Source organism: Silene latifolia, chromosome 6 (genome assembly GCF_048544455.1).
Source record: "Silene latifolia isolate original U9 population chromosome 6, ASM4854445v1, whole genome shotgun sequence".
NCBI classification, from domain to species: domain Eukaryota; kingdom Viridiplantae; phylum Streptophyta; class Magnoliopsida; order Caryophyllales; family Caryophyllaceae; genus Silene; species Silene latifolia.
Window position 1 is genome coordinate 71,069,771 of NC_133531.1, and position 10,444 is coordinate 71,080,214.

General features: G+C 42.7%; 1 non-coding gene across 1 annotated transcript; it reads left to right on the forward strand.

The window, feature by feature from the left end:
- The first annotated feature begins 9,889 nt into the window (after nucleotides 1–9,889).
- Nucleotides 9,890–9,996, forward strand: LOC141588956 (small nucleolar RNA R71). The gene has a single exon (XR_012519921.1). It is a non-coding gene; the product is annotated as a small nucleolar RNA R71 (small nucleolar RNA).
- The last annotated feature ends 448 nt before the right edge of the window (nucleotides 9,997–10,444 follow it).

The following is a 10,444-nucleotide window of genomic DNA, read 5'->3' on the forward strand; positions in this document are numbered from 1 at the left end:
CGTGTAGACTTCTTTGAATTTCCGTCTTTACTTCCTCGAAATGCGTGACATTTCCCCAAACCTGCGTAAAACATATCCAAACACATCCCAAAATACCAAAAACGCAGAAAGCACAGTCTATAGTCTCAGTCTAAGCTAAAGAAATGTCTAAACTAATTGTCCTAATTAAAAACGTAATAAATAAATTCAAAAGAAATTCAAACGAATATCTATTACAAGTTGTTACACGGGGCATTTCCCCGTTTAATTCCCATCGACTTTCGATTAGCCCCTTCGTGGGCTTCTGATTTGGAGGACGTCACTTCCGGCGACAACGACCGTCCTCTTTGATTTCCATGAGCTTGAATTCATTGTTTGCAAGAGGAGGAGGAACATAGTTCCAATCTATGTAGGTTCGAAGCGCCTTCGTTCTCGCCCCTCTGTTATCTTCCTTGGCATCCTTTGCTCGGTTTGATTGATAGTGGTTGCACCCGTCCCTTGTGACTCCTTTCTTTCCTTCATCCGCACTGCGATAAGGAAAACAGACGAATTTTCCTCCTTTTTGCTCTCGGTATGAGGCGGAGGGTTAGCAATATGACAATATTCTCCAAATTTTCATCCGGAGTGTCAATAATAGGGTCAACAGAAGAAAGGGCATTGCAAGGCCGAGCTTGCATGGAGCCCTCCGGAACTTGGGACCGACGGAAAGTCAACTCCTCGTCCCCTACCCGAAAGGTCAAAGTCTTCCCCGACGTCTATTCTTGCACGGGCGGTGGACAAAAATGGTCTCCCTAAAATGATAGGGGTGTGCACATCTTCGGGGATATCTAAGACGACAAAATCGACGGGAATAAAGAACTTCCCGATCCGAGCAGTACGTCCTCCGCTACACCTAGTGGCCGTGATAAGCTACGGTCGGCCATCCGGACGAGTCATGTTGGTGCAACTCGGTTTTGTCACACCAAGTCTCTTAGCTAGAGACAAAGGTAAAACACTTACGCTAGCGCCTAAATCGCATAGCGCATTATCAATCAATTGCATACCTATGTGACAAGGGATCGAAAAACTACCCGGGTCTGATTGCTTAGGAGGTAGCTTATTTTGAAATAGGGCTGACCCCATCTCAGTCAAAGCTACGGTCTCATTATCATTAATGGTCCTATTACGTGCTAAAATCTCTTTCATAAATTTTAAATAAGAGGGTACCTTGGTCAGCAATTCAGTGAATGGCACGGAAACTTCCAAACTCTTCAAAAGCTCAACAAATTTGCCAAACTGTTGATTAATCTTGGTATTCTGCAGCCGCCTCGGGAAGGGAACCGTGATTGGTATCTCGAGCCCCTTGTTTCTCGCTTCCAAAGTGTCTTCCGGAGCGAGTTCAGTATCCTTTGGACGCTTCTTACCTCTCGAACGAGGCCTTTCTGGTAATTCCTCGCTTAAACGAGCACTAGCAGGCTCTCGAATAAGCTTCCCGTCATCAATATCACTCGATCGAGCAATGTGTTCACTCGATCGAGCACCTTCTTTAGCAACGATCGATCGAGCAACATTCCCACTCGATCGACCATCTTGACTTCGAGTTCACTCGATCGAGCGGCGGACTACTCGATCGAGGGTTTTCCTCACCAATTCCACTCGATCGAACACCAGTTTTCAGTCGATCGAGTAACTCCTGTGTCGTGAGTCCTTTTCTCTTAACAGAACACTGTTCATCATTAGCAACAGCTTTCCTCGGGTCTGATTTCTGTACTTCCGGACCCTCGTAAGAAAGACCGCTCCTCAACTCTATCAAATGTACCGTCTCATTTGGGTTCTTGTCATTTTGAGTCGATAGATGACCGGGCTTCCTTGAAGATTGATTTTCAGCCAGTTGGGCAACTTGAGTCTCAAGTGCCTTGAATGCCGTGTCCTTCTGTTGTAATTGCTTTGCAATGGACTGCATCATGGACTTTAACTCACCTATCTCACTCACCCCACTAGATGACGAAGCACCTTGATTAGGAGGGTTGAAGGACGGAGGCTTCTGATAGCCTTGTTGCTTCTGGTGTGGAGGAATGTAGGGCTGCTGCTGCTGATTTGGAGGAGCGGTGGGGTTGAGTACGTTCTGGTTACTCCACCTCAGATTGGGGTGGATATTCGGCTCGTAATGAGTGTTGTTTTGCCTGTAATGTTGGAAGGCAGCACATTGCTCATAAGGACTAGGACAATAATCAGAGACATGTCCATCTACCCCACATCTAAATGCATGACGAAAGGACCGTCTGTCATAGCATTAACCTGGTACATCCCTGGCTTGAGAGCTCCCCCTAGTTCATACTTGTCGAACCTCGCGGTAAGGGCTTCTAATGCGGCTACTGAAGAGGATTCAACGGCTCTCCTTTGGTTTCCTCTTGAATTCCCATATTCAGCCCTGTGAGTGGCTAAATCATCTATAATCTTCCATCCCTTGGTCGCTCCCAAGTTGTCAGCAAATCGACCGTTGGCTGCAGCATCTAATATAGCCCTCTGATCATCATATAAACCATTGTAAAAATGGTTACACAGGCTCCACTTTTCGAAACCGTGATGCGGTATGGTCCGCACCAGTTTCTTAAATCGAAGCCATGCCTCGTGGAAGTTCTCGTCGGGCCCTTGTTTGAAACTTGTTATCTGAGCTCTAATGGCAATGGTTCTCGAAGCAGAGAAATACTTCTTATAAAACGCCAATGCTAGCGAATTCCAATCTGTTATGCCATGAGCAGCTCGGTCCAAATCCCTATACCACTCCCTCGCAGCATCGCGGAGTGAGAAGATGAACATAGTTTCTTTGATCTGATCAGCTGTCACGCCGGTGGGAGGAGGTATGGAGCAGCAGTAATTAATGAAGGTCTCCATATGCCGAGCTGCGTCTTGATTGCAGCTCCCGAACGATTTTTCTCGACCATATTGATGTATGCGGGCTTGGGCTCGAACTTCCGGCATCTCCGGCAGATTCGAACCCTTTATAGAGATTGTCAGCCGTGGGCTCGGAGTGACTAGCGATGGTTGCTTCCTCAGCCATTTCGGGAAAATCAGGGAAAGTTATAGATTCAAGTGATGAATTGGAAACTGGAGAAGACGGTGGATTGTCTTCGAAAAGCTCGTTCTCGTAAAAGTTACCACGAGAACTAGGCTCTTCCTCTGCCTGTTGCTCTTGAAATAGTCTCCTTTTTACGTACAGAGATCTCTCAATCTCGGGATCAAAAGGTAGTAGTGGCCCACCTTGCGACCTGCGCATAAGAAGAAACTAAAGACAAGATATGAGAATAGTCTAAGGAACGATGTTCCTTAAACTAAAAGAAGAATTAAAAAATAAAACAGCTAGTAAATTGAACAATTGCCTCCCGGAACGGCGCCAAAATTTGACACGTCGTCGCGTACTGTCAAAAATAAAACCTAACGGTCTCAACTAAAAATGTAGTAGAGGCAGTCGAGTATCGAATCCACAGGGAGGAATGCAACTACAGCTATCTATTTCTAATCCTATGGTAACAATTGGTGTTGATTAATTTTTGGTTCTAAACTACGGAGTAAAGGAAGAGAAATAAAGAGGAGAGCAGATAAGCAGGAAAATGATTTAAAACTATCAATAAGAGGGGGACATGTCGGGAATTCGGTTCACTACGGTAGTTCAACAACTTAGCAGTAAATGACTCAGACGAACTAATGCGAGACGGATATTAGAAGGTCCTTTCGGTCCACTTCCCACTCTAAAATACCACTAACTTAACTTTCGTCCTCATTAGGGTAGTCTACTGTTTATAGCAGGCCTATTTAGTCCAATCTTTCGATCCAGGATTAATTGTAGCCAGATTAATGGGTGACATAGAAGCGTGCACTCAACTAGGTCGAGAATTACAGTTATATTGCTATAGTGACAGAGTCTCTTATCAGTTCATCTAATTCATTCACTACGTCGTCATTATCCTACCGCAGATCCCCTAATCCCAACATGAAGGGGTTTAGCTACTCATACTCATAATTAATCTAACAGCAGATAATTTCCCAGCAGATAACATAACGAAATAATAGTAAAACTCAATAATAGAAATTAGGGCAAGAAAGAATGATCACAATAACAAGAATTAAAAATAACAGAAGGTTAATTATTATTAAAGAAGAGAGAAGATTACAATCCAAGCAATTTCCGGCGTAGAGAACACGAAATCCAATGAAGAAAAATCCGGAAACAAGAGTAGCAGTCGAAGGTTTAAGCAACGTAACAAAGTTCTACTGTGAAGGAAGGTAAAAAGATAGATAAAAAGATAGATAAAAGATCACTAATAACCTAGTAAAACATAGGTTATATAGCCAAAACACAAAGTGTTTATGCGGAAATAATTAAAACACGGACTGATTAAAGCCCATAGAGTCGGAAGCCTCTCGATCGAGTGGGTTAAACCACTCGATCGACCAAGATCTCAGTAGAAACTCCTCGATCGACCATCAGGGTACTCGATCGAGGGCTTGGTCAAATGCAGCTTACTCGATCGAGTAAAGAATAGCTCGATCGAGCCTTGGGAAGCTTAGGAATCACTCGATAGACCACCAAATAGCTCGATTGACCACTTGGGTCTTCAATTCAGCTCACGTCTTCACCCAAATGCCTCGTAATGCGTGCAACGACACTTCTAAGTGTATCATCTCACTCTGGGATAATCCCGTCTCCTCTAAATGCATGCAAAAAGGACGAAAAGGGGTATGGTTCCGCTACTTCCGCGATCATTCCTACAAAAAGGACAAAATACACCAAAGTAGCCAATTCGGGGCAAAATACTATAAAAACAGTATAGAAATGCATAGAAATACGTGCTGAAATAGGCTAAAAAGACTATACATTAGGCACGTATCAACTCACGTTTATTTTTGCATATAGGTTGAGTCGGAACGGTAGATTTCCGTGATGATAATGCACTATAACTTGTCATTTTACTTGAGCCTTGCACTTCTTTTGATAGTTATTAGCTTTGTCATACGCATAGTCTACGAGTTTCTGTTCAAATATAGCTGACTGTTTAGACTTGACCTGATAAATTGGCAAACTACTTGATAAATTCTGAGTTTTAGAGCCATAACTGGTGACATTCATGACAAGTTCATTAGGAATTGAGAGTAGTACTCCTTGCATAGCATGTTCATCTTTTTTGCACTTTTATGACATTCAATTTCTTGTCAAATGCACATATTCGGGTTTGCGGTTGGTGTCACATGTAGGGAGGTGCTTGCAAATTTCCCTTTCTTTATATTTTTCACCCATTTAGCTCCACATTAGCCAAAACTTGCCTTTTTGACCCATTAGCTACATTCCAAACTAAGCCTGCCTAGTCAAGCTAGTTAGTATGTCTTTTGTGGTATGAGTTTCCATCTGCAGTTTGGCCCGTATCTCTTTTGTATGGAGTTGGTGTAAGTATAGAGGAAAGAGGAAAAAAAAAATGAAAAAGAAAAAGAAAAGAAAGACGTGAAAGAAAGGAATGAGGAAAAAGAAAAAAGAAAAAAAATGAAAAAAATGAAAAAGGAAAGCTGGAACGTAAGAAAGAAGAAAAAAAAAGAAAGAAAGTTTGAAAAAAAAAGTTGTTTTGTTTCAGTTAGTTCCTTCAGACGGTATTAAAAAAGGGAAGTTTGTGACCGTCTGACTCCTCCACTCTTATTCTATATTTTTGAGGAGATTGTGTTTGAGTTTAGTGAGCTGTGTGCCAAATGAAGGGCACTTGTACTTAGTTTTTCAGTCAGTTGAGATTCGGATGGTTTATTATGGTCCTGTTAGGAACTAGCTTGACGCTTTTACCTCCACATTACCATAACTTGTTTTGCCTTTTCTCACCTGAACCTCACTATTCCCATATTATTTGTAAGCCCTCGGCTGTGACGAACATCATTGGTTGGAGTGTGTGCATTAGTACTTGAATTGTCTTTCATTTTTGTTGCATGCATGCTATGTAGGTCGCAGTTAGGTGAGTGACTGTCTTTTCTTCTCTCTTTTACATATAACATTCACCCTTTGCTTCATGAGAGAAGAGTGACCACGAGAGAGTCCGATTTTGTTGGTCTTGGATGGTCGATACGTTGGCTATATTTCTGAACAGCTTATAACTCGTTTGCGTATTGACTGCTTAGCTTTAACTGTTAGTTTTTGTTGCATTAAATTGGTTCAAGTAGACAAGTTAAGCTAGCTCTGAGTTATCATTTCCGTTCCATTAGTTGCATTTTAGTTTACTCGAGGACGAGTAAAGGTTCGGTTTGGGGAGATTTGATACGTGCATAATATATAGTCTTTTTAGCCTATTTCAGCACGTATTTCCATGCATTTTTATACTGTTTTTATAGTATTTAGCCCCGAATTGGCTACTTTGGTTCGTTTTGTCCATTTTGTAGAAATGAACGCGAAAGTAGTGGAATCGTACCCTTTTTCGTCCTTTTTGCATGCATTTAGAGGAGACGGGATTTTCCAGAGTGAGATACTGCGTTGGGAAGCGTGTTGGCACGGTTTACGAGGCAGTCGGGCACGGACTTGAGCTGATTTGAAGACAAAGGACTCGATCGAGCAGTTTTACCACTCGATCGAGTGGTTTTTACGTCCCAAGATGGTCGATCCAGTAGTTTTCTACTCGATCCTTAAGTTGCTGAAAGTTGAGTTACTCGATCGAGTAACTATCTACTCGATCGAGTAGATTATGCTGAGGTTTTGCTCGATCGAGTGGTTTTATTCCACTCGATCGAGTGGTTTTCGCTGTTATGGGCTTTTATCAGCCCGTGTGTTGTTTTATTTCGCAAAACTTATTTATTTTTCTATTTAAGCACGCTTTACTAGGTCATTAGGATCTATCTTTTCATTATCTAATTTTCCTACTGTCAAAACTTTACTGCGTTGCTTTGGCTATTCACTGTAACCTTACTTTGGGATTATTTTTACTCGGATTCGATTGTTCTTTACGCCGGATTCGCACGATTGTAATTCCTTTCTCTTCTCTTGATAATAATTAATCATTTGTTTGCTTTAATTGCTTATTTACTTCGTTTATTCTTCTGCCCTAAATTACTTTTATGCATTTTATTTGTTATTTCATAATGTTTATTGCTGGAAATTTATCTGCTGTTAGTTTTGATAGTTTAATTAGCGATATGAGTAGCTAAACCCCTTTCATGTTGGGATTAGGGGATCTGCGGTAGGAATGTAACGATGTAGTAAATGAAATAGATGAATTAATTGTGAGATCCTGTCACCATAGCAATTTAATTGTAATTATCGACTTAGTTGAGTGCACACTTCTGAGTCACCTCTTTAATCTGGCTAAAATTAATCCTAGATCGAAAGATTGGACTAAATAGGCCTGCTATGAACAGTAGACTACCCTGACGAGAATGAAAGTTAAGTTAGTGGTATTTTAGGATAGAAAGTGGACCGAAAGGACCTTTCCCGTATCCGTCTCGCATTAATTCGTCTGAGTCATTTACAGCTGAGTCACTGGACTACCGTAGTGAACCGAAATCCTGACATGTCCCTCTCTATCTGATAGTTTAATCCTATCTTCTTGCCTTTACTTCTCTTGTCTCTATTTCTCTTCCTTTAAACTTCGTAGTTTAGAAAACAATTCAAACAAACCCACCCATTTGTGACCAAATAGACGGACTTCTACAGATATCTTGCCTCCCTGAGGAGATCGACCTGACTTCCCTAACTATATAGTTAGTTTAGTTAGTTTATTTTTGACAGGTACACGACAGACGTGTCAATAGCTAAGGCATCCTAGGCCGCCTTTTTGAACGATTGGCTCCTTCTCAACTGGAGCAACATGCGGCTCTTCCTTCCCCAAACCAGCTCCTACAACATCCAAAACAGAAGAATCTTCCTCCAAGTTGCTCCCAATCTGGGGCGGAGGTGTTACAACAGGAATAGGCATAGAGGCAGGCATGTCAGAAAGCACAAAATAAGATTTCTTTTCAGAAATCACATTACAAGTGACTGGCCACATCGGATCTTTCTTCTTAGCTGTCTGGGCAAAGACGATGGAATGTTTCCCTACCTTAAAGGTCAATGTCCCTGAGCCAACATCTATAACTGCACCAGCAGTGTGCAGAAATGGTCTACCCAGAATGATAGGTATGTGAGCATCTTCGGGCATATCTAGCACAACGAAGTCAACAGGGAAAAAGAACTTTCCTATTTGCACGGGAATGTCCTCTAAGACTCCTACAGGCTGGACCGCGGAACGATCAGCCATCTGTACTGTCATGTTAACAACTGCAAACCTAGTCAATTTCAACTTCCTAGCAAGACTCAAAGGCATAACGCTAATGCTGGCTCCTAGGTCACATAATGCCTTCTCAATTGAGAAGGTACCAATATTGCAAGGAACAGAAAAGCTACCAGGGTCAGCTAACTTATGAGGTGCAGTATGGGTCAAATAGGAACATGACTCCTCAGTTAGTGCGACAGATTGCACAGTACCAAGTGACTTCTTTTTAGACAAAAGTTGCTTCATAAATTTCATGTAAGCAGGCACTTGGTTAACTAATTCTAAGAAAGGAACTTGCACATTTAAACTACGAATAACATTTTCAAATTTGTTAAATGATACCTGTTCCTTTGTCGGCACCAATCTCTCTGGATAAGGGGCTGTAAGAAGCAACTTAGCCCTCTCCTCTAGGTCTCTCATACCGGCGTCAGTGGACTTAGGCTGAAAATCCACTACTTTGTCCTTGTTGAAGCTCGAACCTTCTTCAGACCGTCTCAGGAATGAACCATTGATCGTCATAGGGTCATACTTTGGAACCGGAACTTACCCATCTGCATTTGGGTCTTGCCTCTGTAATTTCGGAGTCGTCGTACCCCGAAATAAGTGGTCCCTCAAGTTATCTGGCATTGGAGGGCGAAAAGGTTCAATATCAGCAGCGTTGTCAGTCGATCGACCATGTATGTCAGTCGATCGACTGGCTTCTAGAGGACAAGAAGCTGTGCTATTTCGCGGACTGGTCGATCGACCGGGTATGTCAGTCGATCGACTGATATACCTGCTGATCGTCTTTTTCTTGCTACTGTTTACTCCGCCTTTTTTCTTGCTTGGTTCCGCCTCATTTTTTTTCAGTAACATCCTCGACCATAGCGGGCCCATCAAGGGTAGACCCACTCCTCAAAGTAATTGCATTAAGGGTCTCTTTTTGATCCGGCTGTGACGGTAAATGCCCCGGAGCTCTTGTTGCACTCTTGCTAGCCATTTGAGCGATTTGACTCTCCAACATTTTTGTAGAAGTCTCTCTAGCTTGAGACTTCTTCTGCAGCAATCCCGACAAGTTCTGAACCATGTTTTTCAACTCAGAAATGTCAGAACTTTGAAATTGCTGCTGCTGAGGCACATAAGGAGGCTTTTGAAACTGTTGTTGCTTATGAGGGGGCACATAACTTTTTGCCTTCTTCTTTGTGGAGGTGGAGTCAGATTTTGGACATTTTGGCTACTCCACCTCAAGTTTGGATGGACATTCGACTCAAAATAAGTGTTTGTCTGCCTATAATGTTGAAAAGCAGCACAAGCCTCATAGGGACTGCTGCAGAAATCTGCAACATGTCCTTCTCCTCCACATCTCTTGCGAGCACGAAAGGTATCGACACAAAGCATTCACTTGATAGATCCCTCCTTTTGAAGCTCCTCCCAACTCGTACTTATCAAATCTGGCCGTGAGAGCTTCTAATGCAGCTACAAAAGGGGATTCAGCAGCTCTCCTTTGATTTCCCCTGGAATTTCCATGCTCAGCTTTATGGGTGGCCATATCATCAATGATTTTCCACCCCTTAGTTTCTCCAACATTCTCCGGAATCGCCATTAGCTGCGGCATCCGGGATAGCCCTCGATCGTCATAAAGCCCATTATAAAACTGATTGCATAGGCTCCATTGCTCAAACCCATGGTGCGGAATAGTTCGCACCAGCTTCTTGAAACGGACCCATGCCTCATGAAAATTCTCATCAGGACCCTGTTTAAAGCTCGTGATCTGAGCTCTAATGGCATTGGTCTTCGAGGCAGAGAAATATTTCTTGTAGAATGCCAGGGCCAACGAATTCCAATCAGTGATCCCGTTAGCAGCTCGATCCAGATCTCGGTACCATTCCCTTGCGGCATCACGAAGCGAGAATATGAACATCGTCTCCTTCACCTGGTCTGGGTCACACTGCTTGGTGGGGGTATGGAGAGCGATAGTCAATGAATGTCTCCATATGTTTTTTGCATCTTCATTTGCGGCTCCCCCAAATTGGTTTCTCTCAACCAAGTTAATATAAGACGGTTTCGGTTCGAACTTTCGTCCGTCCTCGGTAATGCGAATCCCTTATAGAGATTCTCGTTGTTGGCTCGGAGGATCTGGCTATACTTGCTTCTTCAGCCATGTCTGGAGATGTGACGGTCTCAGCTGAGGAAGTAGAAATAGGTGACGAAGGTGGATCCTCCTCAAACAGCTC